Here is a 22189-nt window from a genome sequence, read left to right as displayed (position 1 = left end):
AATGCCTCCAATTCTTTGTCTTCGAATTTTTTTGGCTGTCCAAAGCGAGGTCTGTCTTCAACGCTGAAATCACCATTCTTGAAACGTCGAAACCATTCCTTACATGATTTATCAGTTGGAGCATTGTCATCATAAACCTCTACAAACATTCGATGCGCTTCAGCTGCACTTTTCTTCCAATTAAAGCAGAAAACTAAAACCTCCCGCAAATGCTGCTTAGTTAACACAAAATTTGACATATTCAAAAAACAGGGGTTTTGTATGAAACTCAAAGCGATATAAACTGAATATTATTGACAGATGTCTAACCTCTCTGAAACCACCGAAATCAGCTGTCACTATGAAACATTCATAACAGCCAGAGCTATCTTTTGAAAACGGACCGAACTAATTTGTACTCCCAATAATTATAATTCGAATGTAAAAATTTCGAGTCAAGATAATATATTTCGGATAACTATTACAAGAAACTTCTGAGTACATTGTTGCCAATATGCAAATATGTCCGCTAGAGTTGCGAAAAAACGACCGCCATAGTATACAATAGCACGGGTGAAAACACAAGATCTTTCTACTTGATAAAGCTGTTATGTACTACTCTCAGACTTTAAGTATATAATTAGCATTAATTCAATGAATTTTCGACGTAATAAAAAGTTATTCTTCACTACCTAAAAGTTGGATTTTTAACAAAGTTTAAATAACCATATTTTATTGAAAACATATTTCAAAGTGTGCGATGGCTTGTACATGTAGCTTGAACCTTCATCTTTAAAACAATTTAAGGTAGAAGTCGATAGGACTATTTGTTTAAAAGTTATAATGATTTTTGTAAGTGGGACATATATGTCCCAACGAAAGGGTTAAAATCCTTGCACAATGCCAAGCTACAGGCAATAGGAATAAGCATTAGGCAATAGGAACGCGGAATAGAAATAATTGACTAATCCGAATTCTTATTCCCTCTTCCTACTGTCTGTTACCTAACATTCTCTTTACACAAATATAATACACTACAAATATGTACAAACTAGAACGAGTGTTAGACCTGCCTTTGCAGGCTGAGAGAAAGCACATCTAGGCGTCTCGAATAGCGCCCTGTCTTTGTGTATTCTTTGCTGATCTTACTCCCACGTAGCACAGATCTCCACAGGACATCCTAAAAACATTTTGAATACATCCCTACGTCCTGAAAACTTTCCCAGGACATCCCCTGGAGATTTTATGCTGTCTGGACTGTTACCTCATCTTTCCCACTCGCGACTACACTGGTGGTCCAGACAAAAATGCGGAAGGAACCAGATAACTCTTTCTCATCCCCTTTGCTTGCCGTAGATATTACGTAACATCGCACGTTCTATTTCATATATATTTCAGTGGTATAATGCATAGCAAAAGGCCGCGTAACAATATACTATGCTAGCGACATCGTTATTATAAAGTCAGAGAATCAGCGTACTAGGCTGCTACTCTATGAATACTACAATTTCAACATTTGGCATCTACATTTTTGTACGGCAAAGTTGGTAATATATTTGGTAATACATTAAGTTAAAATATTTTAACCCTTATAGTGCCGAACAACAATGTATCATTGTTAGAAATCCTTACGAAAAGTGCCAACGACGATATATCGTTGCGTATACGATGCTGCCAGACTATTCCCGTCGCGAGAGAACTCTGTCTCAAAACTAATTTTATAAGACGTTATAAATTGTTGAATTTTTTTTCAGAAATGGTATTTTACGTTTAGGTACATTTTTTTCGGTCGGCACTAAAAGAGTTAAACGCTAGATCTTTGTTTTGTTAGTGCCTATACGATAGTTATACAAAATACAAAAACCAGACACGTACCAGGTATGTAAATATGAAACCGGAATTTTTGTATAGAAAATACACGTTTATTGTATGAAAATGATAAAAAATATTTTATTCCAAGTATTGCCCATCGCTAGCTATACATTTTTTCCACCTGTCCGACAATTTGTGGATGCCACGTCAAAAAAACTGTTGCTCTTTTGAGGCAAACCAGTCATCGAGCCATTTTCGTACATTTTCGTAAGAAGTGAAGCGCTGCTTAGCAAGTGCGTGTTCCATCGATGCAAATAAATAGTAATCGGACGGAGCCAAGTCTGGTGAGTAAGCTGCATGCGAAAGTATTTCCCAATTAAACGCCTCAATCGTTTCCTTGACCAGTTTTGCTGTGTGTGATGGTGTATTATCATGAAGTGAAATCACTTTGTGTTGCTTTTTTTTATATTCTGGTCGTTTTTCACGCAAAGCTTGATTCAAATCGATCATTTGTTGTCGGTAGCGTTCAGTATTAACGGTTTGACCAGGTTTTAGCAGCTCATAATAGATCACACCCTTCTGATCCCACCAAACACAGAGCATTGTCTTCCGTCCATAGCGATTTGGCCTTGCAGTCGATGTCGATGGTTCGCTTGGAGTTACCCATGATCTTTTACGCTTAGGATTCTCAAAATATATCCACTTTTCATCGCCAGTCACAATTCGATGGAGAAATGATTTTCTTTTGTACCTGGCGAGCAACATTTCGCAAGTGGTTTTTCGGTTTTCCTGCTGTCTTTCATTCAGTTTTACAGTCTTCCGACGCTAATTCCACTGGAAATATATGAGGAATCATGAAGATGAAACTTCAGGTAAAATGAGTTTTTATTTCGAAACAGTTGTCGTATTAGCTTTGCATAACTTTTAATAACTTTTAATAACAGTGTCGTTATCGTTATGTTGTGGTTGCTCAGTTTTTCTATTATATATTATATCTGCACAATGACAATATAATTATAGCAATACTCGTTAAAAGTTATAGAATCTGCAGACTGGATAGCTCAGTGGTTTAAAGTAGTTGTCCAGTAAGTAAGTAGTCCAGTAAGCGAAAGATCTGGATTCGAGTCCCGGCTCCTCGATTATCTCTCCACCCCGATATTTTTTTGCTTTTCCGCTTACAATATCGGGAATGGGATTTGAGATTTGAGAAATGAGAACATTCTGGCAAGATTTTAGAGTAGTTTAGAAAGTCGCGTCGTGTACTGATAGTGTTGTATAGTATCGAAACTTAGGGCTATAGAGGAGCTCTCAGGGCTCTTGGAAGACATTTTTATCGGTGTACATATTAGAAGTCATGTCGACATACGCAAGAGTCTTACAGCTTATGGCTCTTGATGGAAAGCAGATTTGTCGTTATAGTGGAACACGCGATTAAGTTCGAATTATTCATGATAGCCAAGCTGGCCGAGCAGTAAGTGATTAAATTGGAGAAGACCATCTGGACATATCAGGTAAACAGAGAGTGAGTGATAGGTAAACTTGGGGCTTAGATAGCTCAGTGGTTTAGAACCGTCGGCTAGCAATTGAAAGATCTGGTCCCAGTCTCGGCTACTTCATCCTGATATTTTTTTCGCTTTTCTCCTTACATGTAGGATATAAAGTTTATTCACAGAAATAGATGATTTTATCGAAATAAACTTTATATCTCATAAACAAATTTTCAAATGTCTTTCTCGATGTATCAAGTAAAATTATACTTTCATTGCACTTGAAATTTAATGGTTCAGAGAAATACACAGATGTGCGTAAATTTGATAAAAACTTTATTCATCAATTTGTAAAGGTTATATATTTTATGAGTGATTTATATATCAATCATATTTATAAAATAGAATGATGAAATAGAAATATGAAAGTTAATTAAAGATATGAAAAAATAATTAAAATTCGCTTAAAACAATATGTCATGTAAACTCATGTAATGCGATGCGAAATGCGATATACAGGGTGCGGGGCTAAAATCCAGACAAATTATACATTTTTTCCAAACATATTTTTTATTGCAAAAACGAAATAGTTTACAAAATTTTTTTAACCACATTGTTTGTAAGGTCATAAAGAACACATTTACTCAATATATTCCCCGCTTGCTTGAATGACCGCCTCTATTCTCGGTCTGAAGCGTGCGCAGGCGCGCTTTAATGTGTCACGGTCCATATCGGTGAATGCCGCTTCAATAGCGGCTCTCAATGATGCGACGTTTGGATGTCTGGACTTGTTCGTGACCATTTCAACTACGCTCCATACATAGAAGTTCAAAGGATTCAAATCTGGGTTGTTGGGAGGCCAGAATTCTTTCGATCAAAACATGTCGACATTGTCCGACAACCAATTTTGCACCAAATGACTTGCGTGGGCGGGCGCACCGTCCTGCTGGAAAACATACGGCTTTCCAGACGACATAGTTTCTCGCTCACACCAACAACCGACGACAATTTTCGGATCGACTGCCCTGGATCCTCAAAAATCAGCTCCTGAGCCCGTTGAATGATGTCGGGCGTCCTGACAACGCGCTCCTTCGAGTGGGTTTTCCTCGCCGGTGTTGCGAAACCTTCGTTGGACTTCTCCGACTCATTGTACTTTGCGATGACATCATACACAGTCGATCCGAAGAACCGAATGATTTCTGTCGCCGAGCGCCCAGCGCGAACACTTTCGATAATCGCGGCTCTTCGGTTATACTCCGCACTTGGTTTCAACATTGCGACTGTTTCGAGGTTATGATGGTTTAGTACATGCGTCAAGCTATTTGAACGCTAATCGCGACATCTACCAGTGGTATAGAACGGCGAGAATTTCAAATTGAATTTTGTCCGGATTTTGGCGCCGCATCCTATATGTAATGCGAAAATCTGAATGTAACTTTTAGTAAATTTGTTGCTGACAAATTTGGCAAATTTTGATCGTACTTTCTATATTCGTTTCATAATTTTTTTTTTCTTTAGTGGAAAAGAATTCGGAAATAACATCATATTAGAATTGCCATCAATGTGAAATGCAGGATTCCTGAGATCCAGACTTAGAGATCCAGATATAGAGGCTTTTATGATATCACCACGTGGAGACAATGGATGATGAAAACTTTAAAATTTTTTTAATTACACTTATGACAAATATACTGTGTATTGAATTAATTATTAAATTCACATCATTTTTTACTGTATTGATGCAGTAACATATTTACTAAAAGTTACATCCATACTTTTATATTACATTTAACATGACATATTGTTCTGAATAAATTTTGATCATTGTTTTTGTATTTCTCTCGTTATTCTATTTTTATTTTGTCATTTTATGTGATTAACCTGTTTGCAATCTGATCAGTCATAAGAACTCAATGCATTTTTTAATTTTGTAATTTAATATACTGAAGTTGTTGTAAAATTCACGTGCATCGGTTGAAGGAAGGAAGGATACCCTAATCCTCAAAATCAGCATAAGAGTAGCTGTGATGTTATATTTCATTTTAATGATTGAGTAGGTTTCGCAATTGAGATCTTGCAGTGTGATTTATCAACTTCTTTTTTATTTCTTGTTGATTATTCATCCGAAAAGTTATATATTTTATTTACTTTTTTCATTAGCCTAAGATTCGTTGATCTTTGTAAGATCTTTTCCAACGATATAAACCACAAAGTTACACGGAGAGGCCGAGTATTTCCTTTTTCTTCACGATACTACAAACGTGTCTCTCTGTAATTACGCCAACTCGATTGCGACGGAATTTCGACGCGAAGTCGCGCGATTGCGGACGCGCGAAGGCGCCGGTGGAGGGTGAGTGATTCGTTCCGGAAAACGCGGCTGTCCCGGACGACTTTGTAATCGAAGATCTCGACTCAGCGGATTCCCAAACGAAGCCGGCGGCAGTCGTGGTGGTAGTATCTGGCTTTGGAAAGTTTTTAACGAGCTTCTTCGCTCGTCTTTTCCTCGACACCGAACCGGTGTTTACTTTGGTAAAGTAAGACCCGGCGACGCCGGTACCCGTAGATGGAAACGCGACGGCGATGCGCCATCATTTGTTATTTGTCTTCGTCCCAACGGCGGCGGCAGCGGCGGCGGCTTACCGGCGAAAAATGTATCTTCGAAATGAAATGTGCAAGTGGCGAGTGGCCGTTCACTCGAACCGTTTGTCTTGCGCGCCTCCGAGCGATGTTAATTAAATTGCTCGGAATCGCGCGGGTCTTATCGAGAATTAATATCAATTAAAAGCAACGACCTGTCGGCGATCGAGATTGATACGCTGCGGAGTAACGACGCAGGCCGTTCGCTTTCAATTCAAATACCTCGGTGCCTGTGTGCCTGCCTCCTTTCTCTCCCCCCAACCCCTTATCGCTCAGCGACAATCGAACAATTTCCCGATACGTCGTCGCTTTATTTCATGAAAGAGAGAGAGAGAGAGAGAGAGAGAGAGAGAGAGAAAGAGAGAAAGAGAGAGGAACATTTTGATCACGGAGCAAAGAATCGTGATTGTATCGTTAATACCTCGAATATTGCTGTCGCTAATTGTAAGAGTTAATTGCTCTTGCGACATTGACGATAGAAATGAACTAATATATAAACCAGAGTTTATTTGTGGAACTCTTTCCACGGACCACCTCGCATATATTTTTTATTTTTATTTTCTTTTTATGTAAACTAAAGGTACCAATGTTTAAACATGTATCTAAATCTGGACATTCTTATTGTTTTGGTCTTTAAATATACATATTTAAGCTTTTAATATAGAATATATGTATATATTCCATATATGTGTATATTCAATGTACACTGAGAGAAAAAAATAGTTGGAATAACTATAATCTTACTATATTTTATAATTTATTTTGGCCTCAAACATATATTTATAGTTCATCTAAACATGAAGATATAGTAGAATGAACACAGATTTATAATCACCATCTTATTACTCTATATATATGGTAAAGCATCTTTTGGTAAAGCTTCTATATTTGCCAAATATTCCAATTGTATTGACTATATAAAATAGTTAATTTCTCTTACCATTCAATATTTGCTACCTTATTTTATTTTTTATTTCAAATAATTATAATTCTTGGTAAAAATATTTACACGGGTCAGTTATATTACGCTAATATTGTAAATATTACAAATATTATGGTAACATTTACTATAAAAATTATATTCCTAACTATGATCTTTTTACTATGCCATTATAATTCCAAATATCATATATTTTTCTCTCAGTGTATGTATACACAGGGTGTCTGACGATACATACAAAACTCTCGTATAAATTAAGTTAAACTAAACAAAAGATTCCTCCTAGTATTTTGCAAACAACCACATAGATTTTTAATTATTAATCAAAGAAAATTAATATATTATATTTCTTTAATTAATAATTAAAAAATCTCTGCAGTCATTCGCAAAGTGGTAGAGGACTTTTTTGTTTAGCTTGACCTAATGTACAATCACACGGCGTCAAACATCGCCATCACAGTTCATCTAATGTATCATGAGTGGTCATTCACCAATCTTCTCTGATTAATAACTCGAAACTTTACGTTGTTGTTTGCAGATTGATAGAGAATATGTGATAGAGTTTGATAAGTTCTCACACTTAAGTGTACACTGCGGCTGCATAACGAATTGTCGGATACCCTATACAAACTAAGTAACTGGATGGGATCAACCTGATCCCCAAAGGGGATTCTTTTGGGTCGTGACTCTTAAGAGGACTAAATAAACTTCCAATCGTGTAAAAGGCAAGTCGTTGACTTTATTTCTCCTAATAACGATCTAATATTATTACTCCAACGGTGTGCAAAGTAACAGTCTCCCTCCCTCAATATCCAAATTAGTTTCGTCGACATGTAGTCTAGATGGGTATATCGATATCCGCTACTCCGTTCGCCTTGTCAAGCCCAATTACAAAATCCAATCCAATCCCGATACTCTTACGGTAGCCCGGCGAATGCCGAATGAAGACATCCGGAGCCATTTCCAGGCTGCGATTTTGCTGGCCGACCGCTTCCACGGAATCACGTCATGAACTTTGCTCGTTACAAGCGCCAGGGTGGATGCGAGAGGATCGCGCTGCGACGTTAATCCTTTGACAGTTCGAGAACGGGTATTTGCCGAGCTAATGTCACGCGAGAGGGAACGGGACAAGGTACAGGAGGACGACAGCACAACGGGGAGGGGACAGAGACGCAGCAAGGCGGACAGAGAGGAGAGCAGCGACGCGAAAGGGGAGGAAACGTGACGGGGACGACCCTTTGTTTGAGCTCTGTCAACCGAGATACATTTTCCGTTTCGCGCCAAGGGTGCAAAAGCGATTGTTCGACGCCGGAGAGCTCCGCGCGTAAGAGGCATCTCTTTCTTTTTCTCTCTCTTTCTCTCTCTTTCTCTCTCTCTCTCACTCTGACTGTCTTTGTCTCTCTCAGCTGCACTTACGCGCATTACACGGCACTCGTCGTTCCGCTTCTTTCCGTGCGATGATTCTTCACGGTAACCGCCTAACTCCCTAACAAATGTCTCCCGAATTCGCGAATCAGAGAAGATATCGTACTGCAGCGACACGCTCGAATAAATACACACTTCTATCACGGTGAAGACTTGCAGAGAGAGAAGAAGTGTCGTTACTTTATACAGCATGTCACCGAACTAGTGGTACAATCTGAAAGGGGGTGACTCTATGCCAAAGAATATGTTGATGGGTTTGTGCAATCCACATGTGACAGACAATTTTCTAGCAGGTACAAAAAGCAATGATAAATTTTAACTGAGACATTTAGAATTCTACCTGGACTAATAAAATATTTTTTTACCCCTCCCTCCCTTTCGACCCCTACGATCGCAAATAGAAAAGTTGACGCATTTTCTTTCCGATACATTTCAGAACTCATTCTACATTCAATAAGGAATTTTTTAAAAACAAATTTGCAAGGTCATGAATTCTAAAAGATCTACATAGCTCGCATAATACCAGAAAAATCGACAGGTAATTAAATTACGTCTGTAGCGAGACGCTGGCAAAAACTTGTGACAAACCTATGTATAAGAAACATGAGCACAGTTCTTCTTTGTGTGATACGCGTACGAAACAGAAATTGTTGTCATAAGAAATCAATATTGAGGCGTTAGAGAAACGTGAGAATTAGAGATTGCGGAGTTAAGTTCATATAATTGTGTATCGTTTATTTCGTTAATGATATTAAATATTCGTATCGTGCAACTAATACATTCATTTGAACAATTACTTTAATATATCTCAATTAACCTATATTCGCTAGAGATCTAAATAATCAGAAAAGTGTTAGCCCTTCCATGACTGTCATGGTCGTCATGTTGGGCCCGCAGTTACCGTTGTAAACAAAGTAGCCTTTATATATTTCATATATTTTGCAGTTTCGCATTGCTCCTTTTCCTTTCGTTACTGAACAACCAAATACTTTATATACATGACATTTATTATTTATCATATTTATTCACATGATATTCACATGATAATTTGCAGAAATCATTATTCAAAATAATGATTTCTGCAAAGACAAAAAATTTTGTAAGCCTATAAAAATATTTAAAGATACGATACAATTCTCAATCGACATATCCCAGACAACATAATGTCTAAAATCGGGACATAAGACGTCTTAAAGATAATTTTTAAGATGTCTTTCAGACGATTTACGTATAAATGTCTTTAAGACGTCTTATGTTCCGATTTTAGACATTATGTTGTCTGGGATATTTAAAAATAAATAAAAATAGCACCACACATCATATATATATATATATATATATATATATATATATATATATATATATATATATATATATATGATGTCCCAAACATATCTCAGGGATGTTTAAAAGACATTTTTTTTATAAAGAAAATAACATTACAAATTTTTTCTTTTCCATTCACAATAAGTACACTAAATCCACTGGATCCAACATTTCTGATATGGATCGATGTCATAGTCAGCCAGTCAGCAAGCGAGACGCTGCTTGCGCTCCTCTAATTATTTAGGACTCTAATATTCGCGATTGTGCCGCGGCTGGGTGACATTCCGCACACCGTTTACTCGACACGCGTGTAATTCCGCGCCCGCAGCTGGTTAAACGCGCGGCGTCACGGCGATTCCTCGCGATGCAATCATCGCTTTAATCAGCGACCGATTATCTTCTCGCGACGGCACCTCCGCGGGGGCGCCGGGTCGAAAGCAACGGCGCTATGAAATATTCATGGCCGGCAATAACGGCGCGAATCACGGCGTTTCGTGTACGTTGTGCCAGGTGTGGGCGCGGGTCGCGCCGTCGCGCAGGTGTAATCCGTGCCGCTTAATCGCGCCTGGAGTATGTCGGGAATCGGTTGTAGCGGCAATCGGTATTAGCACTCCCCGATTATGTAAAGCTCGAGCGATTATGGAGATCGAATTAAGCTCGTGTCGCGCGCCCGCGCGCACGCACTCAACGGGGCTGACACGCGTGTGCAAGGCAGCAAGAAGGGAGGAGGGGGGGGGGGCAAGAGGAGCAGCAGGGAAAGGGGGGGAGTACCGGAGGGGCCGTAGGGTTGTAGGGGACCATGGGTCGTGAGTGCTTTTCGCGGAGGCAGCGTAGCCGTACTCCGCGGCGGAGTAGGGGGCTTGCAATTCCCGTAAATTAAAGGACAATCGAGCCGAGGTCACTCCCCATTGTTACTAGCTCTGGTTTCAACGGCACGACTGGACAATGCGCATCCAGTGAGATTCGCCCTCGTATTTCATGTAACTGCCAAACGCTCGTGGCTTCCGCGAGACGAAAGAGAAGCGGAGAGACGCGTCGGAGGAGAGACAGACAGACGAATCTGGGTGTTAAAGGCGAAAAAGAGGACCGACGTCCGGTTTCAACTATCGGAGGCCACTCATAGATATCTTGCTGATCGAAGGATTATTCTTGAGACTCTAGTTAGAATCCCGATATCTCGGTCCTGCTGTTTGATTGTTTTAGTTTCTGAAATGATCGAAAGTGGCGAAATAAAGGTTTATTCAAATAAGAGAACTCTGCTTGAACGAGTCTTTATTTAAAGCAGAAATTGCATATCATTAATTGTATGTAGTAATTGCATGTAACAATGTTTTGTTAATAAAATAAACATTTTGAAAGAGTTATTTATATGTAACATGCATTGCCATGTGCTCTTACTGCTAAATAATTTCGACTTTCGTTATAATGATATGTAATATCAATCCATAATGCTCGTTCTAGGATTTATTGGCATAGTTGCCGTATAAAATCGCTTGTTATCCTTCTACAATTTCGTATATACAACAAATATTCATGTTTATTACGTTTAACATCATCCATTGTACTAATAAAGGTTTCTTGTGAAGGTTATTTGGACATAGAGAGCAGAGACGTCACTTTCGATTACTTTAGTGACAAAATTAGGGAAAAAGTCAGTGATGTTAGGACTCTAGAGGATCTCTAGAGAGATCCGTGAATCTCGTTCTTCGATCATCGAAAGTTATTGATACATGAAGTTTGAGCTACGTCCATCTAGCTCGATTTTATACTAAAGCTTGGCTCTTCAAAGTGTCTTTGTAAAGCAATCATGTCATAATTTCAATATGAACGCAACATTATTCCTCGCTCATTTTTTCAGAGGAATGAAAAATATATAAGCGCTTTTAGCCAAGGCGAACGCTGTTGAAAATGAATTACTAGTTGAGGGAATGTATGAATAATGCGCGTTTCTACCAACGTCAATTAAAGGAATGCCATACTTGAAAACTTTACCAAACAAAACACTCCTTTTTTCTGCAAAGTTTATGTCAAATTATTAATTAAAGAAAATTGGTGAATGCTCGTTCGTGATAATATATTAAAAAATGTTGTCTAATTAATAATTAAAAATTTACAAAATTACTAGAAAAAAAGTAGAGCACTTCTTTGATTAATTTGACTTAGTGTAGACGTACACGACGGCAGATGTCGCCATTATAGCTCATCTATCATATCTCGCGTGATCATTCACAAATCTTTTTTAATTAATATCTCGATAATTATTGCGAACACGCAAAATGGTATAGGACTTTTGTTTACCTTAATCCATACTATGTCTCCATGAGAGCTTCGAAAGTTGTTCTGGAACATCCTATAATATTTATATTATATACAAGAAATACGTATAATATTTATATTATATACAAGAAATACGAGAAGGATGGTTTAATCGTATTAGTGACGATCGCCTCTGTTATAGGCATTTTTCAAGTTCATCATCCACTTCGGCATTCTCTTAAACCTTAACTTATGTTTAAGTCTTTGTCTGAATAGATTTTAAACTCAAATTAAGGTTTAATTAATCGACGTACGGTGTAAAAATCTAAACAAAATCTGACAAAAATTAAATTATATATATATATATATATATATATATATATATGTGTGTGTGTGTGTGTGCGCGCGCGCGCGTGTGTGTGTGTGTATCAGATGATCTTTATCTAATATACTAATATATATTTACCTCTAATTTATTGATTTTTATCTAATAATATTGACTCCTGAGCAACTAACATTAACACCAATCTGCAATATTCCTTACAATGTTTCAACTGAGAATATGATAGATTTTGAGATAGTATTTTATAATACTTTCTTCGCTTTTATGGCGAAATTGTCATTTTAAAATTGTTATTTTAATAACAATCTGAAGTATGTTGCCATTAAGAACTATATATATATACTATATAATAGGATTTTTTATTATAATTTTCTGATAAGATTTTATGATACTTCCGAGCATAATTGATTACTCTAGTAACAAAATTTCTCATTGCTCAAGACTCAAACGCAAATTTTCTCTGGTAACATGAAATAATTACTGTTAACACAACTTATTTCACGTAATAGGAAGCAAAAATGAAAGAACTCCGGGTCTTTTGCACTTGAGCTTTACAAAATGAGAAATCTCGCGACCGGTTTTTCATGAAAAAGAGAAAGAGAAGAGATCGCATCGTCGCTTATTTTCGCACCGTATGGAGACTCCGTAGATCTCGCGGAGCGGATCCATCCTGGTGGATCGAGCTGGAGTTCCTCAAGAGCCGCAGTGCGCGAGAGAGTGCCGATAATCGTGCCGCAAGGTGGTCGCGCTTCACAAGCTCGTTACGCCGCGGAACTCGACAAGTTCGGCAAGCACCTTGGCACCACCGACTGTCACCTGCGCGAGCTCGCGTTTACACACAGCCCTCCGCAAACCTCCACAAACCTCTCGGCTCGTCGGATTAGACGCTCACAGCGCGGCGGCGGGATCTCCGGAGATCTTGGTTTACCTCGAATCGCGACGACGGTTTGCCTTGAGTTACCAGCGCGCTTTGATCTTCGGCTTCGATAAGTCGCGAAAGGATCCCCTTCCCGTTGCCAATTGCTTGTGTAAACTTTCATCGAGTTCCCGGCGCGCAATTGCTCGCAGTCGCGTGCTACTCGGACGGCCGGATCGATCTTGCCGCGGTACTTAAAGTCAAACAAGCTTGTACAGATATGTAAATCGCGTTACGCTCACCGAGTCTTGCCCGGCTAGTCGATTAATTTGATGTATTTTAATTCAGATGCCGACCCGCGGAGCCGCTCGTAATTGCTTACGAAAGGCCAGTCGGCCGGGACGGGGCAAGAGAGAAGGATTTATCTTTTAATTGATCGGATAATTTCATAGATCGAGAGAGCGGGAAAGTGTCTGCATTTGAGAGTCGTCGTCGTTGTCGTGCGGTCGGTTGATTTCCCACAAATTTCGCGTTATAAATTATGCATCTAAATGAAACCTTGTACGTGCGATCAGATATCGTACGGAGAAATGTTTAATTGATAGACTCATTAAGAGATACGTGCAAACAAACTGAAAATGAAGTTATGTTTAATATACTGTATTGTGCTTAGATAATTTTTAAATTAGCTAGAAAAAGATAAGATGAAAAAATATGTAAATTCATTCTAAATTAAATAAAAATGTTTTTGTTTTAAATATAGATGAAACATGATATATCGCAAATAACTTCCTATTGTTTTAAAACCATTTGTGTTGAAATATAATTGTAAAAGAAGATTGCAAATTATAGAAGTATAAAATTATATCTATATTTTTAATTAAAATTCTTTATTAAGAAAAACAACAGAAAGGGAGAGTGTGTGTGTATTTCATATGTGTGATATTCGATTTCTGCGAAGAATATAAATTTGTTGTCATTTTGTCCTAATAATAAACGAATCCCAATGCAATTTCAAACTCAATGCAATTTGCTGCAAACAAAACTGACGCAAGTATCTACTACATGAAAGCAAATATTTCACTATTTTTTATATTTGCAACAATATAGGCCAAATTATCTGGACACAATTTTCTGAAAAGATAGAAAGATGCTTAAAACTCACCTGAAAAATCATTATAATTTTACCTAGATAAGAACAAACATTACATAAGTAAGCAGTACATAAAGTAAACAATAAAGCACTTAGTACAATAAAGTATTTATTACAACAATAAAAATGCACAAAATACGATGTGCCGTGTAGAAGAATGTTTCTTTAATCAACCGAATATTCAGAGCAAATTCAGAGCTAATTCGACGCAACTCATGCAAAATGTAGCAAAAAAAACGTTAAAATTTCGCTAATCTATCCTAATGTTTAGATAAATTAACCCTTCATAATGTCATTTAATTTTAAAAGTTACAAAATTTTTAATTTTAAAGGTATATACTCGTGCATCTACATTTTCCTAGTCTAATATTTTTTGTTTGCCACTGTGATCTTAAGGTAATAATGTTTTCACCAAACGTTCTGTTTAGTAAAAAAGTAATTAAAGTGATAAAAAAATAATTAAGGCCTTAAGTAATTATTGTCTTAAGATTTATTTTAAAGTTATATACTCGTACATCTACATTTGTCTAGTCTAATTTTGTTTGTTTGCCACTGTGATCTTAAAGCAATAATTTTTTCACCAAACGTTCTGTTTAGTAAAAAAATAATTAAAGTGGTAAAAAAGTAATTAAGGTCTTAAGTAATTATTGTCTTAAGGTTTCTGTTTACAATAGTTATTATTTCCTAATTTTCGTGAATTTCTTTTAAACAGAAACAATTTTTAGAAGACATTTTTAGAAGACATTTTTATAATATGTATACAGGGTGTCCCAAAACTACCGGATGTTATCTTAATAGCAGATTCTTTAGAACATTTTAAAACGAAAACTTTCATACAAAAATGTCGAGGGTATAATAGTTTTCAAACGGGAAGCGATTATATTTCACCAATAACAGGGTTGAGATTTCGCGCGCTCAGACACGTCGAAATGACAAGGTGCTCTTATAAATATACGATATTATGATCATTGTATAAATTTACAATAACGTTATCATAATATGTTTTGCCGCTTCTCTACGCATTGCATTAGTATATTTTTTATACGAATAATAGTTGTAAGACATCTTAAATATGATTCAAGTAAAAATAACATATTTCAACTTAATCCGTGTCAAAGTGTCGATCAATTATTATCATGAAGGTGTCCACTATTCTATATGGCGTATGACATCTTTATCACTTGTCATTTCGGCGTGCCTGAGCGCGCAAAATCTCAGCCCTATTATTGATGAAATATAATTACTTTCCATTTGAAAACTATTATAGCGTCGACATTTTATGAAAGTTTTCTTTTTAAAATGTTCTGAAGAATCTGCCATTAAAATAACATCCGATAGTTTCGGGACAACCTGTATAAGATTATTTATAAATTAAAATTTGATTATACGTAAGATATACTCATAATTTAAAATTTGCTTATGAATTCATATTTCATAATCGAGATTTGCTTTATCCTTTTGCTGTGTCACCTTCTTATCAAGAAAGCGAAAAAAAAAATTATAATGGTCATAGAGGTTTCGATAGAGGAGACGATAACATTGCCTCTCGAAATCCGTCACGCTGGAGGGTCGCAGTGACGCCTCCGCTGCGCCCATTTGTTAAACGACACCAGCAAACCCCACGGAACGCAACCCCGCGACGTGCCCCCGCGGCGATCAAGTCAGCACCGTGCGGCGGAGGCTATCTCGTGCCCTATTAAAATCCGTCAAACGCTTCGCGGGCAATTAAAGCTGTGGCGGCCAGCCGCGTCAAATAAATCAGGGATCAATAAATTAGCGGGCGGTTAAAGCTCAAGGGTGGAGGCTGACTTTATCTGCGCCCTGGCATCGCAACGGCCGCGCCGCATTGCGCGGCGGCCCCCGACACCGTGGGGGAGGCATAGAAGCGGAAGCTGGCCCCAATAAAACACTTGCCACCCGGGCGCTCTTACGTTTACGTCTGCGTTTGCGCCCGCTCCTCCGTTCTCTAATCTGCATTTTAAATGTCGACGCCCCTACGTGGCGTACAGATAACGCCGAGCGCCGCGGGACCGAAAACCCGGCAGCCCCGTCGACGAATAGTTGTCCCTCCCTTTCTTTCTCGCTTTCCCGTTCTCGTCAGCCACTTCGTCCTCGGCTTCGCCGGATGCGCCGCCGCCGGATACCTCGTGAGTACATTCTCGCGCCCGCCGCGGAGATAAAAGTACCTGCCAGGATGAGCTACGGAGATCCCGTCCCGTGTACCGCGTGCTACCGCTGCTACCACCCCGGTGCTACGCTTGTGAGCCTGTCCGCGAACATTCGCCAGACGACTTCATACTTTTCGGAGTTCCGCCTTTCCACGGGGATATCGGCTCTCGCCCGCGTCGGCGGGATTCTTTTTGTTTCGCGGGTAACGAACCGCGCGACGGCGTTCCTCATCCGCTTGAGAGCTAGTTTATGGACCGCTCGGGGCTCTCCTTTACAGCGCGACTGGGAGCCTTAATATTCATTTCCGAATGTATCTCGGTTACCGCGCCAAGGTGCGTCGAGAAAGCCAGTTGTGAGCAGCCGGCGTACTCGACGGGATACTTGAAGGAAGAAACAGGATAGTTTGAGATTAGGAAAAACTTTATCCTTCCGACACTTTGAACAAATATTCGCTCCAACATCAGCGTTCAGCTCTTAATTGTATAAAAACATACTTAATTTAAGTTGTATACTTCAAGAGTCTGTGTATATCGAATTGTGCTGACTGAAACATAGCACGTAATGTCAGTCTAAATAAGATTTATAAACATTGTGTTGCGAAGAATGCTATTGAGGTTTCAGTCGAGGTATCAATGGCCAAATTAATATGGTGCGAGCAAGTAAAGAGATTCCGGTTCGACTCTTGGCTGAGACAGTATTTTTCGCAATTTTAAGTAGAGTAAAAAAATGTTTAATTATAGGATAATATAGAGGATTAATTAGTTAAGGGAAATAATTAATGATTAGGGAGTTAATTAGTAATTAAGGAGGTAAATTAGTAGTAGTAGTAAAGGATAGTTAATTAGAGTATTAATATTAAAAATTAGGATTTAAAGTACGACGTAGAAGTTTTAACGTAATTTACCACATACGTTATAAAGATTGGAAAATCTATCTGGCACGTACGTTAACACTATCAAACATATCCTCCAAGCATTTGGCAAGTATTCGCTTCAATGTCAACCTGCGATTCTTCCCAGCACACACGTCCAAAATTGGAACATAAGACATCTTTAAGACATCTTTAAGCCGTCTTTAAGACGTCAGGACATAAGACGTCTTTAAGCCGTTAACCTACTTAAAAACATATTTCACTTAAATCGAGAAAATTTTAATTGTCCGAGTATTTTTGTTAAGTTCTGAGAGTCTGGAGAATACTACTGCTGTTTATTTAATTGCGAAATATTTAGGGAATCTGTAGTTATTTTGTATTTTGCATTGGTGCAAAAAATAAATTATATTATTGGGAGTACAAATTAGTTCGATCCGTTTTTTGTGGTCAAAAATGCATTTATTTCAGAACAAAATGAATGAACAGATTAATCAACGTATTGTCCATCGCAAGCTATTACTTTTTCCCACTTCTCAGGCAATTTTCGAATTCCATCTCATGTCTCGTCTTTTGAGGCGATCCAAGTTAAGAGCCAATTTTCGATTTCTGCGAAAGAAGTGAACCGGTGACCTGCCAAATCGTGCTGCATCCGTCGGAACAACTAGTAATCAGAAGGAGCAATGTCCGGCGAATACGGCGGGTGCGGTAAAATATCCCACTTGAGCGTTTCCAAATAATTTTTTACGACTTTTGCGACATGAGGACGAGCGTTATCATGCAGAAGAATAACTTTGTCATGTCTTTGCTCGTATTCCGGCCGTTTTTCTCGTAATGCACGGCTCAAACGAATCAATTGTAGCCTATACCGATGGCCCGTAATGGGATCGCCAGGTTGTAGCAACTCATAGTATACCCTTTTGGTCCCATCAGATACACAGCATGACCTCCGAATCATGAATATTCGGCTTTGGTGTTGATGTTGAGGTCGATGGCAACGATTGACCGAGCATAGCGTAATATTTTTTCTTCTTAGGGTTATCGTAGAATATCCATTTCTCATCCCCAGTCACAATCCGATGTAAAAAAATCCTTTCTTTGTTGCTTTTGAATCAGCTGCTCGCAAGTGAAAAATCGCCTTTCAACGTCTCTCAGTTTCAGTTCATAAGGCACCCAATTGTCTTGCTTGTGAATCATTCCCATGGATTTCAATCGTACGGAAACTGCTTGTTGCGTAACTCCCAATGATTCTGCAAGCTCCTCTTGCGTTTGACTCGGATCTTCATCGAGTAATGCCTCCAATTCTTTGTCTTCGAATTTTTTTGGCTGTCCAGAGCGAGGCTTGTCTTCAACGCTGAAATCACCATTCTTGAAACGTCGAAACCATTCCCTACATGATTTATCAGTTGGAGCATTGTCACCATAAACTTCTACAAGCATTCGATGCGCTTCAGCTGCACTTTTCTTCCAATTAAAGCAGAAAACTAAAACCTCTCGCAAATGCTGCTTAGTTAACACAAAATTTGACATATTCAACACAGTAAAAAACAGGGGTTTTGTATGAAACTCAAAGCGATATAAACTGAATATTATTGACAGATGTCTAACCTCTCTGAAATCACCGAAATCAGCTGTCACTATGAAACATTCATAACAGCCAGAGCTATCTTTTGAAAACGGACCGAACTAATTTGTACTCCCAATAATTATGGAGTTAAAAGGATTTTTTGTATAGTATGAACCTGAAAAAGCTCTTGAAAAAGTCGTTTGCTATGTATATTTCATTTATATACATAAAAATCGTTTAAAAAGAGCCAACTAGACTCGATCTGTCGTACCTTAGGGAACTCTTTCCAAATACTCGCCGCGAAAATAACTCTCTGCACGAAGAAAACAGCTTCGTTAGTGTAACTGAATTTTCTATTGATGACTAGACGAAAATTCGGTTGTAGGAACAAAAAGATTTCTGCAGGAGGTTTCTACTTAGCCAATTTCTCTTAGTTACTTAGTTTTAATGCGGCTGAATGTTCAGACGAATGTTCTCGGTCACAGTAACGGAGATATTACTTCTCGTCAGAGAGTTTCTTTGGTCGTCTGCTCCCCATTCAGTTACGCGAAGTGAAATTTCTTTTCCCGCGTGTCGCACGATGCTCGCGTTTAAACGTAAATAGACGCGTGGAAGACCGTCCGGCATCTGCACCGCCGTGAAGATCAGCGGAAATGAGGCGTCGCGACTTCGCCAACGACATAAATCCCATCGCCGGTGGCTCGGGTCGAAGAAACGCTCGATTTTACGGCCTCGTCGGATTCAATGGAACAAGAGTTACGACGTACGTACAGAGTGCATCGTAAGAAGGGTGGTATCGTGGTCTGGATATAAGGGGGAATGACTCAAGGGCTGGCAGGTCCGTCGGTTAAACGGCCGAATATGATCGCTCGTAGAGAAAGGCACTCGCCGATTTGGCCCCTTCCTCGTTTCGCATTTGTTTCCATTGGTGTCGGTATCGTAATCGCAGGAAGACGACGACAACAACGACGACGAAGGGTGGCTAGCACGAAGGGTGATCACCGCTTCGGTTACAGTTCCAATGAAAGTTTCAAGTTCGAAAAATAATGCTCAGTTCATAAAATTTACTTTAAAAATTCTTGTAGGAATAATGAGGTAAGTACACACGTACAGACACACATAGGGTGTATAAAAAAGGTCAGGACCGCGGAATATCTCGAAAAATATGTTTTAAAAAATGTTTAAAAATTTTTTATAGGATTTAGAAAGATGTTTACTGGTTTTATTAATTTGACTTTGGGTGCCGTCATCAAGGTCTAGATAGAGAGAGAAAGAGAGAGAGAGAGTTACCTTGAAGTTTTTTAATTTTTTAAAAGAAACCCTTTATTTTTTACTATATGTTCTTATATCCCTTCTTGAGATCTTTTTAAAATACTAATTTTATCCGTTTTGGGTCAGGGAAGTTATCGAAGTTTTTATAGCAGGATAAGATAATTATAGCTGTACTTAAAATAGAATAAATAGACATATACGAAAATAATCGTATTATTTTCGTATATGAAAGAAGGATAGTAAGTGATATGTGGATCCAGTTGAATTGATTTTCTTTTAATGGAAGCTCTCATTTTTTATTGCAGATCCGTTCTATGCAATATACTTTTAAATATTATATATTACACATAAAATATATGTCATCAATAGTTAAACAAAGTATAAACATTAATATAATATGAGTGAACAGTCTTTTGTATTACATAATGATTTCATAAATGTGATTAAATGTGATCTCATAAATGTGAATAATTATAATAGTTTATTTTACCCAAACGTTTGTCACATCTGCAAGATGACGAATAATGGTAATTTGATATAATGTGATGAATGCCACATGATCTTTTACTACAGTTATGGGTATAGATGGCATCACTATTCAATACATGATGACCTGCGTACGTATAAAATAGTCTTTAATTTTGAATAAGATAGATTTCATTTATCCTTTAAGCGTGATTGGACCTTCTTCTTCTAAGCACATTCGAGAGACAGATGCCACGATAATTAAAATAGTACAAAGAGTATATGCCTATTTTTTCACACATTTATTTGTATAATTACTAATAGAGGTTGAAATTAATGTTTACACTGCGTATTGCAAGATTATAATACCAGGTTTTATTTAGAAATGAAAATCTTGATGTGAAATACGCGTGAAATGTTGTTGCCAAAGTTACAAGAATGTTGAAACATAATAGATTATAGGCGATAAAATAATAAACACGTTTTTTCGATGTAACAGTTGTGACGTATCTTGTCAAATCGAAAACACAGAGAATATAGACGCTCGTATGTAATCGCATTTGTAAATTTTCCACATAGGACATTAAAGGTACGAATAACAATGCTTATTGAGCAAAAGGAGAAAGCCGACTCGTCGGTGGCAGCAACCACCCCCGAGCAAAGTGCTAGTAAAGTCAAAGGCACAACGTCACATCCTTTCCGGCGGGATATTCTTCTCCGCCTTCCCCTACTGTGACTTTTACAGAGCCCCGTCATCATACGCGCAAACAATGGCTTTTCGCGAGTGACTGCGTGAATCGCGAAAAAGTGAGAGCCGTGCGGAAGGACCTTTTGTCTTCGGGGTACATTCGGGGGAGGGGTACTTTCGAGGGGACCGGCTTGAAGGAGAAAGGTCCACGCTTCGCCAGCCATTCTTCCTTCGCTTACCAAGAACGAACGCGGGCCTTTTGTTTTGAGAAAAAAGTATCGCCTAAAAAGACACTCCGTAACTGCGGGAATTACGACTTTTTACCTCTCCCCCCTTTTGCCTCATCTCGGCTCGTTAAAAAGATTCGAACGTCGGGCCGTCTCACCGTCGTACATGCCGCCGTCAAACACGTTTGCTCGCTCGCGAAGTCTGGAGACGAGGTGCTTTGTGCGCGTGACAAGTCAGCGGAGAAAAAGTGTGCAACGTCTTCCTCAGACAAGGAAAAGTTTGCCCTGTACGGCGCCATGTCGAGCGACGTGTGTATGCGATCGCGCGACTGACACATTGCACCTACGACTATATAAGTATGGTATAAGGAAGACTGCCAGTTACCCCCACTTTTCCTATTCTTACAATGCTTCGCTATGTAATCAACATCACGCCTCCAAGGGATAAACGTCAAAAAATTGAAACATGAAGTCAGATTTCGATGGTAAAACAGAAAAGAAGAGATGGAATATGACATACGCCGCGCTGTTTTATCACGTTTGATAAAGTGCAGAACCACTTGCAGTATAAATAAAATATGTATGTATAAACTAAATACACAATAGTGAAATAAAACGTGTAAACAACAATAAGTGTATAAATATATAAATATATATATATATATATATATATATATATATATATATATATATATATATATATATATATATATATATAT

General features: G+C 38.4%; 1 long non-coding RNA gene across 1 annotated transcript; it reads right to left on the bottom strand.

The window, feature by feature from the left end:
* Nucleotides 1-9770: 9770 nt before the first annotated feature.
* LOC116849621 lies at nt 9771-12463 on the bottom strand. The gene is made up of 3 exons (XR_004379181.1): nt 12329-12463; nt 11905-12198; nt 9771-10812 (listed from the first exon to the last, which is right to left on the bottom strand). It is a non-coding gene; the product is annotated as an uncharacterized LOC116849621 (long non-coding RNA).
* Nucleotides 12464-22189: the final 9726 nt, after the last annotated feature.

The sequence above is a fragment of the Odontomachus brunneus genome, unplaced genomic scaffold (assembly GCF_010583005.1).
Source record: "Odontomachus brunneus isolate Ranch 3 - 2012 unplaced genomic scaffold, Obru_v1 Obru_scaffold_121, whole genome shotgun sequence".
Taxonomy (NCBI): Eukaryota; Metazoa; Arthropoda; class Insecta; order Hymenoptera; family Formicidae; genus Odontomachus; species Odontomachus brunneus.
This window is presented reverse-complemented; position numbering and strand designations above follow the sequence as displayed.